The sequence below is a fragment of the Plectropomus leopardus genome, chromosome 17 (assembly GCF_026936395.1).
Source record: "Plectropomus leopardus strain MGB_pleo_1.0 chromosome 17, ASM2693639v1, whole genome shotgun sequence".
Classification (NCBI taxonomy): domain Eukaryota; kingdom Metazoa; phylum Chordata; class Actinopteri; order Perciformes; family Serranidae; genus Plectropomus; species Plectropomus leopardus.
The window spans coordinates 21,414,924-21,434,498 of NC_142192.1; the positions used below are offsets into that span (position 1 = coordinate 21,414,924).

The following is a 19,575-nucleotide window of genomic DNA, read 5'->3' on the forward strand; positions in this document are numbered from 1 at the left end:
TAAGTTGCCGTTATTTGATGATCCAACAAATCTGTGAAATAAAGACTGTCTCATGGTGATTCTACCTCCTTCACATTCTCAACGATGATACAATGATACTTTTTATACATTTGAGATACAAACATAGAAATCCACACAGTTATTGTCTCATGTAAACATTAATACTTTTATTGATTGAAATTAACTGCAGTACAAACAGTTGCATAGTACAGACAACGAGCACATTAACAGCAGCTCATGTGCAAAGCCTGCTAATAAGAGAAACAATAGTTTGTAGCGCATTATAATATAATCAGTTAATCCTCTGAAAAGTATCTAACTGCATAAAATCTATTGCACAAGTTCTCATTAGATCAAAACAAACTCTCATTCATTCAAGTGTTGGCGTTAAATCACCAGGGGAGCTAATTTGACAAACAAAAGGTAGAATAAATCCAGATTTTAGTCTCTGAAACTGTCTATGCAATTACTGATTAAATGATGGAAAAACTATATTCACTGCTTCTGATCAAACCAACTAAAAAATACACTTCAACAACAGTATAGCACGAACATTGCACCTGTGCTCATATAGTGCAGATTAGTAAGACATCACAATTCCCATTTCTCTCACAAACTGAACCCGTACATTTAGCTGCTAATGTGCAAATAAAACAATTAATGTGCAAACACTAATAGAAATAATGCAAAACCAACAAAACCTCCTTATTTCTTTTGCATAGATACAAAAAAATGCAGTTTTGATTGCACAAAAGGCTTCCTGCAGTGATAGTAGCTCTCTTGATCAAATGTGTACTTAAAAAATAAAAATACAATTCAATGAAGATGAAGTACACAAAATAAAGATACAATAAAATGTGATGTAGGTGGCTGTAGAAAGAGCATTTTAGGTGCTGATTTAACCATGCAATGGTTATACAGCCCTTAAACAGAAATTTAAAAACACTCTTATATAAGGATGAGATGACGAAATGTTTCATAAAATGAAACATTTTTTTGTTGATGGATCAAGAGCATAAAACATCTTTGACATTGCACCACAACAATTATTTCAAACATTTCAAGTAATCCAGTCACACAGATTGTCCACAATTTGATTGAAACATGCAAAGTTTTACATGAGACAAAAACACACATTTATTTGCAAGCTGGAATAACTACAAACAAAAAGGATTCAACAAATAATTAAGAAAAATCGAAGATTTTAGATCTAGGATAAAATTCTCTACAAAGGAGAATAAGTTGTAGTGGATAATACAAAAAAATCAACTATTTTTACCGTCATCTAACCTTTTTCCCCTTAATTTATAAAATGCCTTTGAATTTCAGATGACTGAATTGGTGTGTTTGTGATTGAGAGAGATCTAAGCTCTGACCTACATGAAAATCTAGTGCAGATGTTTCCTGAACAGCTGTGCAGAGCAGCTCCCAAGAACACAGTGTACAACACACACAGATCCCTTGACGTCCTTAGTCTCTCCTGTTTCAGCCGAGATGACCAAATGTCCGTTTGTCCGCTTGTGACAGTATCTTCTGTCTTCTTGTTGTGTCCTGTTGTCATTCAGAATAAGATCTTCTGTCATTTTTGTATCCAGTTTTAAGACAGCTTTAACTCTGTCCACTGTCCGTGTGTTTGAGGCAGATGGATTCACAGAATCCGTGTTGTATCCTCCGGTATATTCTGATTTGGTCGTGCGTGAAACCAACATCGCTGGACTTGAAGTCACAGTCCAAAAGAGCAGAGAGGCAAAGAGCCGATGATTTCCAACTTCAAAGCGATCAAAACCCTAAAAAGAAGAGACAGAGGAGACATTAAAAACAGTCTTTCACTAAGGTCAAGGGTGGATCATGAGACAGTGGGGCCCCTGGGTAAAGATATGCAAACGGCCCCACCACCTTTCCAACTCAGGAGCAAGACACACAGACGTGGTGGTTTTGCATATCTTCATAGTCTTTATGCATTTTGTGGTTTTGTGTCTCCTTGTGTTTTTTTGTCTTTTTGTAGTCATTTAGGTCTCTGAGGTAATTTTGTGTCTTTTTTTTTGGATGTTTTATATCGGTTTGTAGCCATTTGTGTCTCCTCATGGTTGTTTTTTGTCTTTTTGTAGTTGTTTGGGTCTCAGTTTGGGTCCTTTTATGGGCTATTGAGGTAAATCTGTGACTGTTTGAGGCTATTTTCTGTCAATTTTGGTCGTTTTCAGTCGCTGTAGCCATTTTGGGTCTTCTTGTGGTTGTTTTGCCCATCCCTGTAGTTACTTTGTGTCCCTTTGCAGCTCCTTTGCATCTTTTAGTGGTAGTTTTGTGTTTCCTTGTGGTTGTTTTTTGTCTTTTTCTGGTCGTTTGGGTCTCTTTGAGGTAATTTTGTGTCCCATCGAGATAATTGTGTTGCTCCTTGAATTAATTTTGGGTCTGTTTTGGGTTGTTTTCCATCTCTTTGTGGTCATTTTAAGTCTCTTCCTGGATGGTTTGTGTTAATTTGAGTGGCAGTTCACAGGTGAAGGCCATTGGCCCCTATGACACTTATGGCCCCTGGGCCTGTGCCTTGTAGGCCCAGTCAGTAACCCATGGCTACAAGATAAAGCACAACCATGTACAGTCCTCTACACTTTACGTCAATAACAAGAGTGTGCTGTAACGTAAAAAGATCTTATAACTGTGTTATCATTCTTGCCCTGATGATGTACAGTTTTTGGAGGGTTTGGAACAACAGAATATACATATGTGTATACATTTTTAATACTGCATTTTATTCAAATTATGTTAGAGAGCCAGTTGTCTCAAAGCCCTACAATTCCCCAGTTGCCCTGATTCTACTGAGTTAAACGTAACTGCATTTACACGACACGACAGCACTGGAGACAACTGTAGATCCCAGGAGAGCAACTTGGTTAAATACGGCTCAAAAGTAAAGCATCCACACATGCAATTAACCCTATGAAACCCAGATCAGCAGATCAGTTTTCTTGTGCTGCGTTCAGGCGCCTTTTATAATCCATTTATCCCTTTGAAACTTGAGAAAATTGGTTTGATTTCTTTGAAAAAAAAAAAAAAACATGGGGGAAAAGGCAGGAAATGTCCCACAAATTTCAAGAAAGTAGAAAAAAAGACCTCAAAGTTAGTTGGAAAAAAGGGAGACAGGTTAGAAATATATATTTTTAAAATGTAAAACAAAACAATAAAAAAACTGTGAATGTACCATCATTTTATATTTAAACTTATTTTATCATAATTTTTAGCACCTCTTTGGCATCATTTTCTTGTTTACTCTCCTTTTCCTTTTTATCTTCAACTTATTCTCTTGTAACTTTTTCTTATTTCCTGTTAATTTTTGGGTCAGTTCTTATTAAGTTGCTCATTGCCTTCTCCCCATGTTTAAAAAAATTACAAACAAATCTGCTCAAGTTTTGAAAGGTTAACAATCTAACACGTGTGCCCTGCATGACGCACATAACCAACATTATTTTGGAACAATCAGCCTTTTTGGACGAAGCCAAAGCTTTTTCCTCTGATTCTTGTTCAAACTCAGATGTTAAATATGTGGGAGGACTGCAGTCGGATTCTGACTAACGGATCATGTGCACAAACATTTGTTGGACTCTGAGCTAAGCCATGCATAATTTATCACAAGCTCTGTGTTGCTGTTTACTGTAGCGCCTCCTGAGTGGCCGCTACTGTAAGCTCCCGTTCACTGCCCATAGATGGCACACTAATAACAGAGGCAACACAATCAAGCCAGACAGATGAGATAAAATATGTCCCCCCCGCTCCAACCCCCAAAAACACCAAACTCCAAAACAACCATGTCTGTATGTGCCAGTCTAGACACAAGCTGCTCATGCAATCACCAACATCACACCTCCTCTCCTCTCCTCCGCTCCTTCTCTCCTCTCCTCCTCCTCACCATCATTGTCTGAGCAACCAAAGTGTTTTTTTCCCACGCTTTATTTTTCTCCGTCCTGTTTGCAGCCAGGCAGCAGCAGGAGGAGGAGGAGGAGAAAGTGGGGGTAAGGGGTGGAGGGGGGGGTAAGGACTGATGGGGTCGCCATGGCAACCCCACATTGGCATGCCCCTGATTGGACTATGTGGTGGCTAATTATTCAGCGCATATGCTTAAAAAAAACAATAAAGTAGGACGTATTGAAATGCAGAGCCGAGCATCGCGTGGTGTGTGATTAACATATGAGCCCAGCGCTGCTTTTAATGGAAGACGCCTCGGTTTCATCGCTCAGTGTTGCTACAACTTAAATGCAATTCATTATATGTGCATGTTAAATACATTAGGACATAGTTTTAAAAATTTCAGCTTTTGTAATTAATTTTTTTTATTATTTTAGTTTGCAAAAATTGAACTTAATGTTTTAGTTTAATCTACTTAAATACACTACATACATTTATATATTTTAATGTTAGTGATTAACATAAGCTCAAACTTTACATTTTAGCAGTAAAAACTAAAACAAAAAAACAAGTGTAGCACGCTAATGCCGGGCCTCTGAGCACTGGCATGACAGACAAATTATGTGTGTGTTTGCTTGTGTGTGTGGGTGTGTGTGTGAGTGGGGATGCTGTGTGAAAGAAACCCGTGGGGTAGGGGTTTGTATGTGTGTGAGCGAGTGAGGAGGGGGGGTTACGTTAACAATGGCCGGCATTGTTTACCAATCTCCCTCGTCCATTAATCAGGACGATCCGGCTCTAATTGGCGTTTTGGTTAAGCTGGTCTCCAGACCCCCGTTCCCTCCACTGGCCTAAATAATGGCGTTACGCCACAAGTGCCGCCACACATTGGGGAGGACAATGTGCCGCTTGTCTGAGGGCCCAGGATAGGATCCCCACCCTCTCCTCTTCCCCTCCTTTCTTAGCACCCCCTGCACCCCCCAAGATAAACCTCATACAGAAACACAAAGAAGGCCTCTCACTATTGAGATCTCACTGTCGCAGCCTCCCTCTCCTCGTCTGTCTGCCCCCCCACGCCTCCTTCCAGTCTTTCTCAGTCATTCTGCACTTTTTCCTCCCTGAACTCGTAGGTCGATCCCTCATTTCTGACGGTCGTGGTGAGAGTTGTGAGTTTAACGTTAAGGTCAAAAAAACATGTTGATTATCCCCTGCTTAATCCATTTGCACCCAAAGATTATATTAAGTGTGATAAGGAAAAAATACCTCAATATTTCCTCTGCTGGTCTAAAGTATTAAAATGAGACATACTTTGGGCAAGTATTTAACAGTAACCAACAGAACACCAGCTCTCTCAGATAAATTAACGAATTAATGTTGGCAAAAAATGTGTTTCAGCTGTAAAGCCATCATTAGAGATTCACATAGCACTTCACTCTGATGATGGCTTTGTAGCTGAAATGCATTTGTTTCTGTCTTTTTGCCCACGATAAAAAAGTTCATTCATCTGAGGATGCTGCTGTTCTGTTCTTTCTTTGTATCCCTGCCACAACTGTGCACCCCTGCACATCATTCAAGGTGTTTTTGGAGTCGTGCACACTGCTATTTTTCACAAGTATCTAAGAGTTAAAACTTAAAACTTAAAAAAAATTTGCTTTTATCAACAGTCAAAGTCAGGTTTTTAGAAAAGTATGGGGAAAAACAACCACTGTGTTTATTAAATGTCCTCCATATATTTTTTTAACACTTAAAAAGATGTTTGCATGTGTGTGCATATCTTTGATATTCAACCTGTTATTAGTTCTTAAATGTAATTAAATTCTCCTTGTGGTTTTTGTGACACAGTTTTTTTTCTCATCACACTATATTTAGTCTCTGGGTGCATGAGATTACTGTTTCTTTCTATAAATATAAAGGAATATATAAAAAAAAAAACTACAGTCCTGTTTGCTCAAATCTATATGTGGTATAACGATTAAAAAAACTCACTTTTTAGCCGAACAGTTTGACCAATTTTGATTATTTCCCGAGATTTGCGATTGTGATTAACATTTCCACCGAAGGAAATTCAAATTTTGAGCTGCGGGGACAAATAGTTTAAAGTTTCGACACTGTTTTTTAAAAAACAACTCCATTTTAGGGGAATTTTCTTGTTTTCACACTTGCCGGGGGTTTCTTTGCTCAAGTTGAGACATTTCTCAGACTTCTAAAACTGTAAAAAAAAAAAGAAAAATGTAGGCACATAACGCTCAAAGTAAGGCATGAAAAGTTGGCATGATGGTTTTCATCCAACAGCAATAAATCAAAAGTAGCTGTACATCAATTTAGGTTGTATTTTATAGTCCAAACAGAAATGTATCTCTTGGGCGTGTGTTTTCATATTATTAAAATGTTATTTCCAGTAAAATCTCAACATTTAGATGTTGTGGCAGTCAGTGAAGATTCACATGACAACAAAATATCCGTCTACAAGCCAAATTAAAGGTCTATTACACATGTGAGAAAACGAAGTGCGATAACAAGCAGAGATTTATGAAGACCGCCATGTTGCTAATTACGGCTCCTTGCGGATGTCAGGGAGCGTGTAGGTGTGTTTTTTTTTTTTCCCTTCCACATCATCAAACAAAGCTGTCTGCTCACGCCTGCAGCGTAAATATCGTGTGAACGCGCCTGAAATAACGCCAGTAGAGCAAAACTCTTTGTAATCAAAAGAATAATCTAATTAACGTCCCAGAAGCCGAGCGGTCGAAAGAGTTTTTCAGGGCGTTTTGGAAATCCACAAAATGGTCGACCATCAGCGTCTGGGGCGGGCACGACGAAAGTGACGCAGACGAGGAACCGCAGCTGCCCTTAAAAATGCCAGCTTGTCGACACTCAGAAGCCACTGGCTCCGCGGTTTTCTCCTATCTCATCCCTTCTCGCATGTCTCTTGGGGCGATCTCTACAATTAACACACTGGCAGTAATTAACACTGTCTTGAGGCAACCAATGGCGCGGAAAGGATCGGGGCCAACACGAAGTGGGGGAAGGTGCATCGCTGGCTATCCACGTTCCCCCCTTTTTTTTACAGCTGCCATTTTGTGCCAGTCTTAACACCTAAGATGGTGGCAGGACTGTGACTTGCCGTGTGGGAGAGGAGGACAAACTGGCAAGGGAGGGGTCGGAGAAGAGGAGGATTATGGGATTGAGGAGGGAGTCTCTCATTTTCATTCTTGTAGTCGGTACATTGCTGAACGGTTACCAAGACAGGAGAGAGAGAGGCGGAGAGACAGAAAGAGGCATGATCGTCAGATTGGTGCCCTACATGCACCACACATAGGGGAGGAATTCTCCCACACATGGACACACACACACACACACACACACACACACACACACACGTCAGAGAGAAAGAACAAAGTGTGTATACAGTGTGGCTGCGAAACAAACAACACCCTGTGAGGGTCTGTTTGTGTAAAAAAAACAAAAAACGTGTAATTTACATGTGCTTAATATATGCCGCACACAACACACACATGTGCCCATGCGTGAACACACACACGCACAGCACACACAAACAACCAACACAGCCGTTCTCATGGTATGGTCTGCCCCTGAGCATGCAAATGACATTCATTATGCAAATGCATACAAATCAGAACCAACCATCTGAGAATCCAAGCTGGGAAAAAAACGAAAAGAATAAAATTAAATGAATGGGGGGGGGGGGTAAAAAAGAAAGAAGAAGCATGTTGGGAAGTGTGCGCGGGGAAAGTACAGTGTCAGAAAGTGTGTGAATGCATGTGCTTATTACCTATATTTTGGACACCAAAAATAAGGTTTAAAGACATAAAAAGCTGAATAAATCTCAGTTAGAACAAATGTAACTGCAGGCATTAGCAGCTGATTACAGATAAAGGAAATTAATGAAGTTTTAAGTACAAAACACTCTTATTTGCACTGATTTAACCCTTTGAAACTGGAGCAAACTGAAAAAAATTACCTAAAAACTAGACAATAAACAAAAGGCAAAAAAAAAAGGAAATGACCCGAAAAGTGCTTAAGATAACAGTACTTTAAAGTAATTTTAAATATATAGTTATAATAATTATAAATATAGTGTTTTGGACATTTTTCCCTAAAGCTTTTAAAAAATGTATTTTCCACATATACCAATTTGCTTCAGTTCGTGGAAAACTTTTGCCAAGTTGCTCATTGACTTTCTTGCCATATTTCCAAAGAAAGCAAACCCATTTGCTCAGTGTTCAAAGATTTAAATACTTGTGAAGGCGTCTGAACGCAGCACACAAAAAGCAATGTCCATCCAGGTTTCAAAGGGTTAAAGGACTCTTCCAGATGAACACACTTTGTGCTACATAACACACTTAATACAGATGAGTGTTGATGAAGCTAAAGAGGTTTTGGAGGTGGCTTTGTTGCCCTTTTGTTAAAGATTTTTAGTTCCTAGATAATGCTCGACACTGAAGACGTGATAGGACGCCTCATTGTGCCCTAATGTTGTCACACTGTTGACTTTTTTTTTTTTTTTTTTAGCAGAAAATCAACTGCAGAAGAGCATCAGCTGGAGAGGAGATGCTCCAAATGATGGCAAAGTGCCGCTAATTGCCTCTTAAGGCCTTTGTTTTGTTTCACCTCTCTTGCCACCGCTGCTTCTGTAGGACACGCTCTCTAAAACCGCAGAAGAGCCGCGTGCACGTTATCACCCGTTATGAATCATCATCCAAACTTGCCAAATATAGAGGATATTGTGGTGTATTTTAAAAAGAAGCTGATGAGGCTTCAGCTCTGCGTGTAGTTCACGCCTCATCTAACGACTACAACAACAACAAACATATTTCCCTCCTTAAAAAAAGGATTCAGGCCAGAAAACTGTGTTAAGACCAACATTTATCCAATTATCTGACATCGATAAAAAGGCAAAATAAAAGCTAATTAGAAACCGATCGGGGCCAAATTAGACAAAGAAACTCCTGAGTGTGTGGTATGTGTGTGTTTGTGTGTATGTTTGGTTGTGTGTGTAGGTTATGTGAGGCAGAGAGAGAGGGAGGATGGGAGAAAAAGAGAGGCTTTGTGACTAAAGGGAAGATTTAAGGTTTTTCTCTTAACATCAAATCTTTTTTGATGACTTTTTTTTTAAAAGCATTTATCTCAACGTGCCATTGAAGTGCTTTGAAACTCCCTTATTCCGCTTTTTTTGACATAACTATAGCTCATGCGAGCTAATTGTTTCACTCTAGTTTGAACTTTCTTTCTTTTCTCGTATTAGTTCATTTTTAAGGGACAAGTACAGAGAAACTTGCAGTGATAACAAAATTTTAAGAGACAAATCAACCAGGAGAAGACTTGAAAGAGGAGAAAAAAACGAGATCAGGGTTGGAAATTAGCACCATCCACTTGCTGGTAAAATATTTAAGTGGCTGCTAGATTTGCTGTACTTATAGGCCAAAAAACAACTGTAATCTGTCGAGTGGCTGCTATACTTGGGAATCCAGAATCCACAGTGGCAGGTGGACAAAAAAGGTCATTTCCAACCTAGAAAGGGATACTTGGTAGAGGCCATAAATCTCAGAGGCACGGAGAATAACTCTCCTACTGTGTGTAAAGTGCTGTAGTGTAACCTATTTCCTGGCTTGTAGGGAATAAGCAAGCTATAATTGCTCTTGTGCTGTCTTGTGTAATTCCTCGTATTTAGCAACAACTTCATCCAGCTTCACTTTTAACTCAACTTTTCTGTTACACGGACACCTGTCCCTGTAAAATAATAGCAGATCGGAGCTATAGTTACTCTTACTTGAGGCTGAGGGGACATGGAACAGCAATGTCAATGTACATAAAGAAATATATAAATAAAACAAATTCAAGTGCTGTTAATGATAAAGGAAATAATTACTCTATAATTCAACTTAATCCTCCAAAATAACAATATGGAACTATTCCTGCAGAAATATTCATATGTCCACAGTATTCTGTATAACTACATTAGTATGGTGATTGAATAATTAATCAAAAATAAAATGTGTACAGTAACTATGGTTACACTAGCAAGCAATTTAGCTCTAGTTATAGATGTGATTAGAAAGTGGCACAAATGTTAATCAATCATACTGCCAGGTTTATTTTTTTTTTTTTGGTATGGTATGGTACACTTTTCAAAATGTTGAATTTGGCCACAGTTTTGTCTAATCTGGTCTTAAAGTGCCAGCTGTTTGTGTTCAGGGAAAAGTCAGTGCTGCCTGGATTAGGCTCTTAATTGTGCCCTGCAGTGTGGTGCTGTCAAAAGCATTGATTTGTTGATACATATCTAATATCTATATTAGACCTATCTATACTATCTATCTACATTTATACCGCTTTATCAATTAAGTGTATCAATTCTCATTTTTTGCAGATTGATACACCAGTTGTTGCACTTCCTTATCCTCTTTCATTGTTACTACAGCCATTCTGCTGCCTCTAACCAATAAAAAATGAATAAAATCATCATCATGCCAGAGCCTTGATAAACATTTTAAATGTTAGGTCTTAACTGCCATTTTTCCTTGTGGTTGCAAAAAATTGGTATTGATTATTAATATTTTTATGCTGAATATTGAGATGTCAGTATAGTGTCAACACTGTGTTTAACCCTACATCCTCCCTCACAGAGACTCAGAGGAAGTTTAAAATCAGTGAAATTGATTTTTATAGCACTGTACATTGTTATTTTGATGCATTTCCTCCTGAAGAGAGATGTTTGAACAGAGAAAAGACTATTTCAGTGAGATGTAAAATGGAGAAGGACAGTTTAAATTAATACCATTGTCTAGGAGATAAGGAGATAAAAGAACATTTTGGCTGTAAAAATATAAAATTGTTTTGTCATTTTCTGCGAAATATATTTCAGTAGGACTAGGTACATTTATTTATTATTAGCCATATCGATCATTTTGCATTTCAGTGTGACTTCAAGTGCATAGTTTGGAAGAACAAAGAAAACTTAAATGTTGAGCTTTTGTCTTGTCCATCCCCGTCGACCTTTTTAATTAAAAGTGTGTATCAGTGTTTTGAAATGAGCCAGCATGAGAAGAGATTCAGAAAATACCATCTTGTCACATAGCGGCACAAGATTTACTGCAGTATTTCTGTGGTTTTGTCTGTAAAACAACCAGATTTAATGTATTTTCAGAAAATGTAAGCACTTTTTCTGTAATTACAATTCTAATATTGATTATTTGTGTTGCCTGGTGCACATTAGATCATCTATGAGAGACCCAACACCCCCGCCCTCCCCCCTCCCTTTAAAATCTCTCCTTATGTAACACAGCATCATACCTTCACGTCATCGGTTGGCAGCGTCCATCGTCCGAGCCCGTTCCTGCTTATTTGTGTGTTTTCTTAAAATAGTTGTCTTCCTCGGTGCAGGTATGTAATGGGATTCTTGTTACTTTCGGTTATCTAGCTTTATGAAGAATGTACGTCACTCATACAGCTAGATAACCAAAGATAACAGACAACCCCTCAGGCCTGTGAACACAGCTCTCTGCAAGCAACACACACACACACACACAACCTCCGACACACCTGTAAGGACAAACAATGACAAGGAAAAAATGCTTAAAGGACTAATTCACCAAAACAAAGCTACTTTATCTACCTGCTGCTTTGCACATAATCCAGAGGTGCAAATAATGACAACAATAGCCATAAATCTGGAGTGTTAATGCAGATGATTTATCACGTGGTGTTAAAAACGCCTCAGTGAAATGAGATGAAAAACAAGCATGACTAAAGATTCACAAGGGATACTGCTGGGAAAACACATTTTCCAAGCTATTAAGTGTCTTTTATATGACTGAAATGTGAATGGGCTCTTATAGGAATTCAAAACAAAGCATTACAGCCGACTATCCGCTGAACTAAAGACAACAACAATAAAGATCTTTATGAGGGGCATCAGAAGCTCAGGATGAAATAGCACTGAGGGGAATAATTCATACAAATAGTCCTGTAAAGGAAATATTACAGTGTGGCAGAACGAAAAGAGGAAATCCCTTGAAATTAAAACACATAAACTCATTTTACAGTAGATATAAATACACATTAAAGGTATATAAAGGTATTCAGTCTATTTTAATGTCCAGTCCGGAATTATTTTAACAGCTATTTAAACCCCAAAACCATGTGCTTAACATTTATAATTCTTTTGCCATGTCTTCCTGCTGTTGTTTACATCTTAAAAATGTTATTTTCATCATTAGTCAAATATTATTAATTTAAATGCAACAGCAGCTGGAATTTGTTTGATATATTGCTTTGGACATGTAAGTGACACAGTCTTAACATGAGACTCTTATCTGCAACAAACTTCTAAGTTAAAACATATATATAACTAAACTGATAATATTTTACTGTTTTTTTTAAAGCTTAAAACGCTGCTGTATTTTGTTTTATCATTTGCATATTATTAACATATACCATTCTTATCCTTTTAAGATTCCCTGCATGTTGTTTACATGTGTAAGTTACACTGGGACTCTATTTTCACATAAATGAAAAAAAAAAGGTTAAAAATCATATAACTAAATTTGTGGCAATTATTTTAGATGAGTTTATTTTCAGTACTTCATTTTACATTCTTGGCAATGTTTTTAGACCCTGTCATATTTATTAGGCTGCATGTATTTAAATTATTAAAAGATTATTTATTTGAGTTAATTATATGATTTTTAATATCTTTATACATCATACAGAATTATGTCAGTATTGTTAAATATTTAGAAACCTTGCCAAATACATTAATGTGTTTCTATCGCTCTCTCTCTCTAAAATTTTATGTATTTGAATATGTTTTCTCATAAACTGCTTTTTTTTTATGGCTTTTGGCTCGAGAGTGGAGTGACGTCACAGGCATCGCTGGCGTTCAATTAATGCAGCGAGGTGTGATGCCCACCACACACACACACACACACACACACACACACACACACACACACACACACACACACACACACACACACACACACACACACACACACACACACACACCACACCATGGAGAAGAAGATGTTCTTTCTCCCTGCATCGTGAAAATAGGCCACTGCTGCCTCCAAACCGCGAATCATAAACACACAGAAACCCTCTAAAATGCGCGCTAAAAATGTAGATTAATACATTATAGCCGACAGTCTAATTTCATGCTTTACTCTTTTTTTTTAACATCTGCTTCTGAGGGGTCTCAGAGAGGGATGAATTGTACGCAGCAGGTTTTTGGATTTTTGCCAAGAATAAATAAATAAATAAAAGTAAAACATCCATTAGTGGAGATCACTTTGCTGTTACACGTCTGCAGGCCGTGACACGCACGTTTTAACACGAGCTCACGACTTCAACCTTCATATTCACACCCACTGAAGACTTGAACTCCCACACAGCCAGTATTCTCATTTTACTATGTTTTATCAACGCATAGTTTCTAAGCGTATATCGAATATTGTTAGGTTTGTGATTAAGTCTTTCTCATATTTTGTGTATCTGAGCTGCTTTAAAGGATTACCCGCATGATTACATCAAGTTTTGCTGAATTGACTTGAATTTTCTAGCAACATGAATTTGTCCCAGTTAATTCTGTGAGAGTGTGTGAATGTGTGTTTAATTTTTTAATGCCAACATTAGATTTTATTTTGCGTACTGCTTGTCATATGATGTTTGCAACAATGAACAAAATAACCGTCACGTAAGCCAATAATAGCTTTATATAATAACACACGTGTGTACCGCTCTCTCTAAATTTTGTTTTATGAATGTAATTTTTATTCTAGCCTATTTATTGTGTTATTTTTTCTATTACTCATATATCCCTGTTTGGTGCTAATTTTAGCTTTCCTGAAGTTAAGCAAATAGGCTAAATACTGAGCGCTGCTGACAGTAAATCAACGGCTCACATAGGCGACTTGTTAGGAATATGCTCCTATTTATTTATTTATTTATAAATCCTTTATTAAGGATGGTCCCATTGAGAAACAAGATATCTTCTTCCAGAGAGTCTAAATTTAACCTTTTGTTCATTTTAACTGACCCCCCTGAATCATTTCTTGGATGCAGGCAGTGCAGAGACCAATATAGCAGAGAAAGCAGTGACACAGTAGTTATTAAAACGTGTATATATATATATATATATATATATATATATATATATATATATATATATATATATATATTTTAAAAACCCAACATTAGTTAGGTCTAAACTGATTTGTGGTCCCGCTGACCCTCGGGTCCCTGCAGGGAACCTGTAATTTCTCCGCAGGTTTCGTTCAAGGTAACTTGCCAGTAACACAGTGAAAAATGTTCTACTTTAATAGATTGTCAGGAGCATAAAAGCCTGATGTAAATGCTGCAAAATCTGAGCGGAACAGTCGCGTCTACAAAAAGGATCCCGAAAGGATTTTAAAATGATTTCCAGGAGTAATCAATTAGTTCCACACAGCGTGCTGCTGCTGCTGCTGCTGCTGCTGCTGCTGCTGCTGCTGCGTGGACGCTTGGTTTTTCGTGTGTGTGTGTGTGTGTGTGTGTGTGTGTGTGTGTGAGAGAGAGAGAGAGAGAGAGAGACACTGAGAAATATGTTCTACTATATCACTTTAACAAATTTTGCGGTAAAATATGGTAAACTACTGGCAGCTGTAGTCGTCAGCATCCTTCTGGTATTTTAAAGTGAAAGTACTTCCACGGTATATTACCATTAAATTTATTACAGTATTTTACAGTATAATTTTGAGGTTTACAGTGTAATATTGGCCACAAAAAGCATAAAGATTTTCAGTATTGTACTATTTTTGGGGAAAATTGCACATTACTGTTTCAATTTTGCTTTATTTTCACAGGGATTTTCAAATTAAACTACTGGCAGCTGTAATTGCCAGTAGACCTATTTTACTGTAATTTTTTTCACTACTGTAAAAGTACATTACCGTTGAATTAGTTCCAGTAGAGTATAATGTGTAATATTGGTTTCAAGAAGCAGGATTTACAGTGTTTTACTGTATTTTTTCAGAAAACCACATTACTATGAGGAGTTAGCTGTATTTTTACAGCATCTTGTTACAGCGTAAATTGTCCTGATTTTCTTGAAGCTCATTGAGAGTGTCATTGGTGTGAAGGAAGGATTGAGTGTTGATGCATGAATCCACTGACAAATAAAAAATGACGTCATTCATATTCACCTGGAAGTCGGAGGAAGCTCTCTTCTTCATTTCCGGTGCTTTAAGTGTCTTTAAGTTTCTGTGAGGAAAAAGACAGAATAATTTGAGAATACAGGAATAAAAAAAATGTGCACTAAATTGCCCCACAAATACTTTTCTTTAAAATTAAAGGCTGAGTTATGCACGTGCATTTCATCTCCCTCTCTCTCCCCCTCTCTTTCTCTCTGTGGAAATCCCTGGAAAACACCCTACGTGGGAAATCTGCCTACTAGGTCACAGATCGCCCCAAACTAGTCCATTTTGTGTTGCTCAGCAGGGTCGCTCTGCACCTGCAGCTCCACTGACTCTGCAGCAGCATCTCTGGAGCTGCTGCAGAGTCACAGCGGCCCAAATTCAAATTACATGTTTTACACTTGCGCCTCACAGCAGTGTTGTCTTCGAACTTTTGATGCATTTCCGTCTTTCATTTGTAGCCATGGAGAATTTAACATGCGTTTTTAACCAACACTTGGTGCCATATTTCTACCTGGATTCATTCCAAGTGCAGAGTCATGATTGCTGCTCATGATAAAACCCCGATTGTTCATTTTGGGGACGACTAATTTCGCCTTTGCGTCATCCGGCCTGCAGGATGCACGATTGAGATGCTATCCAGAGAATCAGTGATGAAGCTTAATACATCAAGTCCATTGCACATGTAAAAACTGTTTCTGTTGCAAACAAATACTCAATACATCACTTTTATTAACGCTCCTGCAAATAAACTTATCTGCTCCTCATTATCAGCTGCAGCTTGGCGCAGCACTCATAAATAGCCCACTTTCAGTAGCCTATATATTCAATAGGCTACTATAGAAAATGTTATGTAATAATTACAACAGAAATAAAACCTATACACGCATAAGAGGGAGGTCTTACTACCCACTCTCACAGATTAAGCAGGCCTTATGTAAGAGCTCTCCTATGTTGGCACCGTACTGTATAATCCCAGGCTGCAGGGAGCCGCACGCTGCTGGCTTCATGTACAATAATCACCTTTTAGGGTTGTTTTTTTTACATGCTTTGCCCCAACCGTTTAGCCTGTTCAGCTCGTAATCTGTTGACAGCAAACAGGCCAAACACAACACTGTGCTGTCAAAGGTTGCACCGCCCGAGGCCACTCTGACATCGCCACAGGCCGGTGTAAAAACCCATGCAACACTGTAAATAACTAAAATCTGCACTGAGATGCTTTATAGCTAAAGACACGTATTTACAAGCTTTGCTCTCCAATTTGTTAAGTAAACTCGTGCAATTGTGCAACACGAACTTATGTAATGACAACAAAGCATATGGCTGATCCGGGGTCACTGAGAAGATTCAAATCCAACATTTGTACATTGGCTTTAAAGAGGCTAAATCACTGTTACCAAAGCAGAATTTAAAGTGGAAATTATTTTTAGTGATATTTTCGTGGAGTTATCTCTTGAAGATCTGTTAAAAATGCAGGTTAAATGAGCAAAAAGATGCACGGGAGAGAGATAATGCAGATGATCTTTCTTTGGAACAATATTAACATTATTAGCCTATCAATAAAGATGATTTAACTCATCAAAAGGCCTCGTGGAAGATCACCTGTGACTAAACTCGGTGCTGAAATTGCTGACTGGCTTCACACTCGCATGCTCAGGTTTCAGTAAACTCCCTCTGACATACACTGTAGTATCTGGTGCCAAACAAAAGTGGCTGCAGCCACAAGTGAAACTACACGCCTGCTGCTGCCATCAGATGATGTTCAGCCTTTATCTGGGATGTTGCTGCTGCGCACCGTTCCCACAGACCTTAAACTGGTCTAAAAACAGAACAAGCATCACTGAAAGAAGATGTAGACTTAGTGTGAAGCATCTGTTCGGCCTGTAGATCCTCACTTATTTCACAACAGGGTTTAACGCACAATGCAAACGCGCTTTGGCTCGCCACATAGCCCCCTCCTGCAGCTTTAAACTCACAAAATCACTCATAATTTAGATCTTACTGTTTTGCTCCTCGGATGCAGCAGGGTGGGTTGCACTGTTCTTGGATGAGCTCCTGGTTACCAGCGGTCCCTCCGGACGTGCGGCATGCTGGGAGCCAAATGAGCGCGTTCACGAGCAGCGTACTGAGCTTTGTGGCGACGGCGCATCGTGACGTCCCGCCGGCCCCGTCCATTTTTTGTAATCTGACGGGTCCTCTTGTTTCACTCCGCGCACATCGTCCTCCACATCCTCAGCCCCCCGTCCTCCCCTCACCGAGCGGAGGAGTTGGGGCTGTCCGCCCGGATGGCTACATCTCCACCACCGTTTGTCTCCAAATGGTTTAACATCTCATTTGTCCTCAATCATATACGCCGTCCAAGACCCACCCCCTCGTGAGTCAGTGAGGTAACACTGTTCCCACCCTCTGAGATTTTTGATATTATGCAAGACGGCCGATGTAATTATAATAAGGACCTATGGCAGCGCCTCTCACGCCCCCCAACAGACGCATGCAGAAGTGCATGGTTGCCCTCCATCATTCATTCATACACCAAACATCACTCTAATTCCTAAAGGGGCTTTCTAAAGGCATCTGCATGGCTCTATCATGCTATCCCTGTAATATTACCTTATATATTCATATAATACGGATTTATAAAGAGTTGTTTACGTGCAAGTTATACTCCAGACCATGAAGTACCTTTACACCTGTGCAATATTCTTATTCCCTCCTTTTTTAGCCTGTAGCTTATATGTTGGTGCTGAGTATGTATGTTTGAACTGGTGAGTTTTTTACTTAATTGCTTTTTAGTTTTTTCTCTTTATTTTAGTCTTTTATTCTTATTTTATTGAGCTCTGCTTGAGTAGTGCAACTAAATTTCATTATATATACCTATACAACAACAATCAAGGCATTCTGATTCTGTTTCTGAAATCACATTACCATGTATTTTAGTGGTGGGAATCACTTGAGGCTGCATGATATGATATTATCACAATACTTTAGTCACAATAAAATATTATCGCAATTTTGTGATAAGCATTGGGATAGCATGTATTGTAATATATTGTGATATATTACCTTTTATTTAAGTGCAAATTATGTCCCTATAGGAACACTACACATGTCAACAAGTGTTCAGACAAAGTGCTAAAAAGTTTTCAGTCTGTTCATGTGACTTAAATCCTTTTTATTACAACAAAATGCACAAAGTGGATTGAAAAAGCAACTTCCTTTTGTAGTAGGCTACCAAAAATTGTATTTTGTTTTTTTTTCAGTATTAATTTAAACAATATAAATATTGATATTTTGATCAAATATAGTCATAGAGATATTGTGATACTATGCTTAATTGAATTTTCCCTCACTTCTAATATTTATATAGAAGCAAAGACTATTTGCAAGTCTTGTGCGCTCATTAAAGTGCTTATATATGCAGTTACCCCAGTATAGTGAACATTAACACTTATATTATTAGCCACTATTTCCTGTGGATATACATTAGCTAATTCTCTGCTGTTATATTCTATCTTTACACCTTTATAAAACTGATTGTAGTCCACTGTTATTCATGAATGTAGTGCAGACTTTACTACTACAGGAGAACATAATTTTAAGATGGTTAAACGTGGAAAAGTCGTGTCTTTGTATTTGGCTTCTCACCCAGAATTGACATATCTCAAAGATGTTTCTGTCTGCAGCTGAAACTTGTGGAGACAGACTTGAGAGGCGCTGTGGCTTGGCTAATTATCATGATAATCACACCAGAAATCTTTTGAGTCAATGAAAGACGGAATCCTCTCAAACGTTATTGTATGAGGTCTCAGTCTTGTCTGTGTGCACGGCCTCTAGACGGTGCTCATCATTTGCATTAAATAAAGTTAACTCAGACATGTTGATCTGTCTAGACCACGTCAATGTGTGGAAATGCCTTTACACACAGGCCGCACTGTGGCACCCCTTTCTCCCCCATCAACGGCAAAAATATAAAATTCCTACTCTTCAAATAGTGAACTTTTGTTTTTGGTACCCCCGAATTATAATAAGACACATGTTTAAGATGCAGTCGACTTAATGGATTTGTTAACAGTTAATCATTGGATCAGTTATAAACCATTAGTAAGAGTAGATTTTGCCTTGCAAGGTTGTGAAAAATGCCTTTGATTGATTAGGGTTAGTTGGCTGGCAGTAAAAAGATGAAAATCCATTTACTTATTCCAACTCACTTACACTTGTACAACATACACTAAACAAAAATAGTGCCAAAGGGATTATTTGCAATCATAAAAGAACCTGTTTTGGTTCTATGTCACTATATTGTTTTTTAATTTTTGAGCCTTGGGGCCCATTAATGATGCCAGCTATGAGTCAGTATGCTTATAAATGATACTTTTACTTAAAAAATTAATGCTTGTTTATAACATTTTATGAGATTTTGCTTTAAACATAAAGCATCCTATGTATATGCTAACTGAGGAACAAAATGCCTTACCTTTTCAAACCTAGAATATTT

The 19,575-nt window shown here is 38.2% G+C and overlaps 1 long non-coding RNA gene across 1 annotated transcript; it reads right to left on the reverse strand.

The window, feature by feature from the left end:
• Positions 1 to 145: 145 nt before the first annotated feature.
• LOC148186645 (uncharacterized) lies at positions 146 to 17,378 on the reverse strand. Its single transcript, XR_015779493.1, has 4 exons — positions 17,083 to 17,378; positions 15,090 to 15,147; positions 11,203 to 11,451; positions 146 to 1,787 (listed from the first exon to the last, which is right to left on the reverse strand). It is a non-coding gene; the product is annotated as an uncharacterized LOC148186645 (long non-coding RNA).
• Positions 17,379 to 19,575: the final 2,197 nt, after the last annotated feature.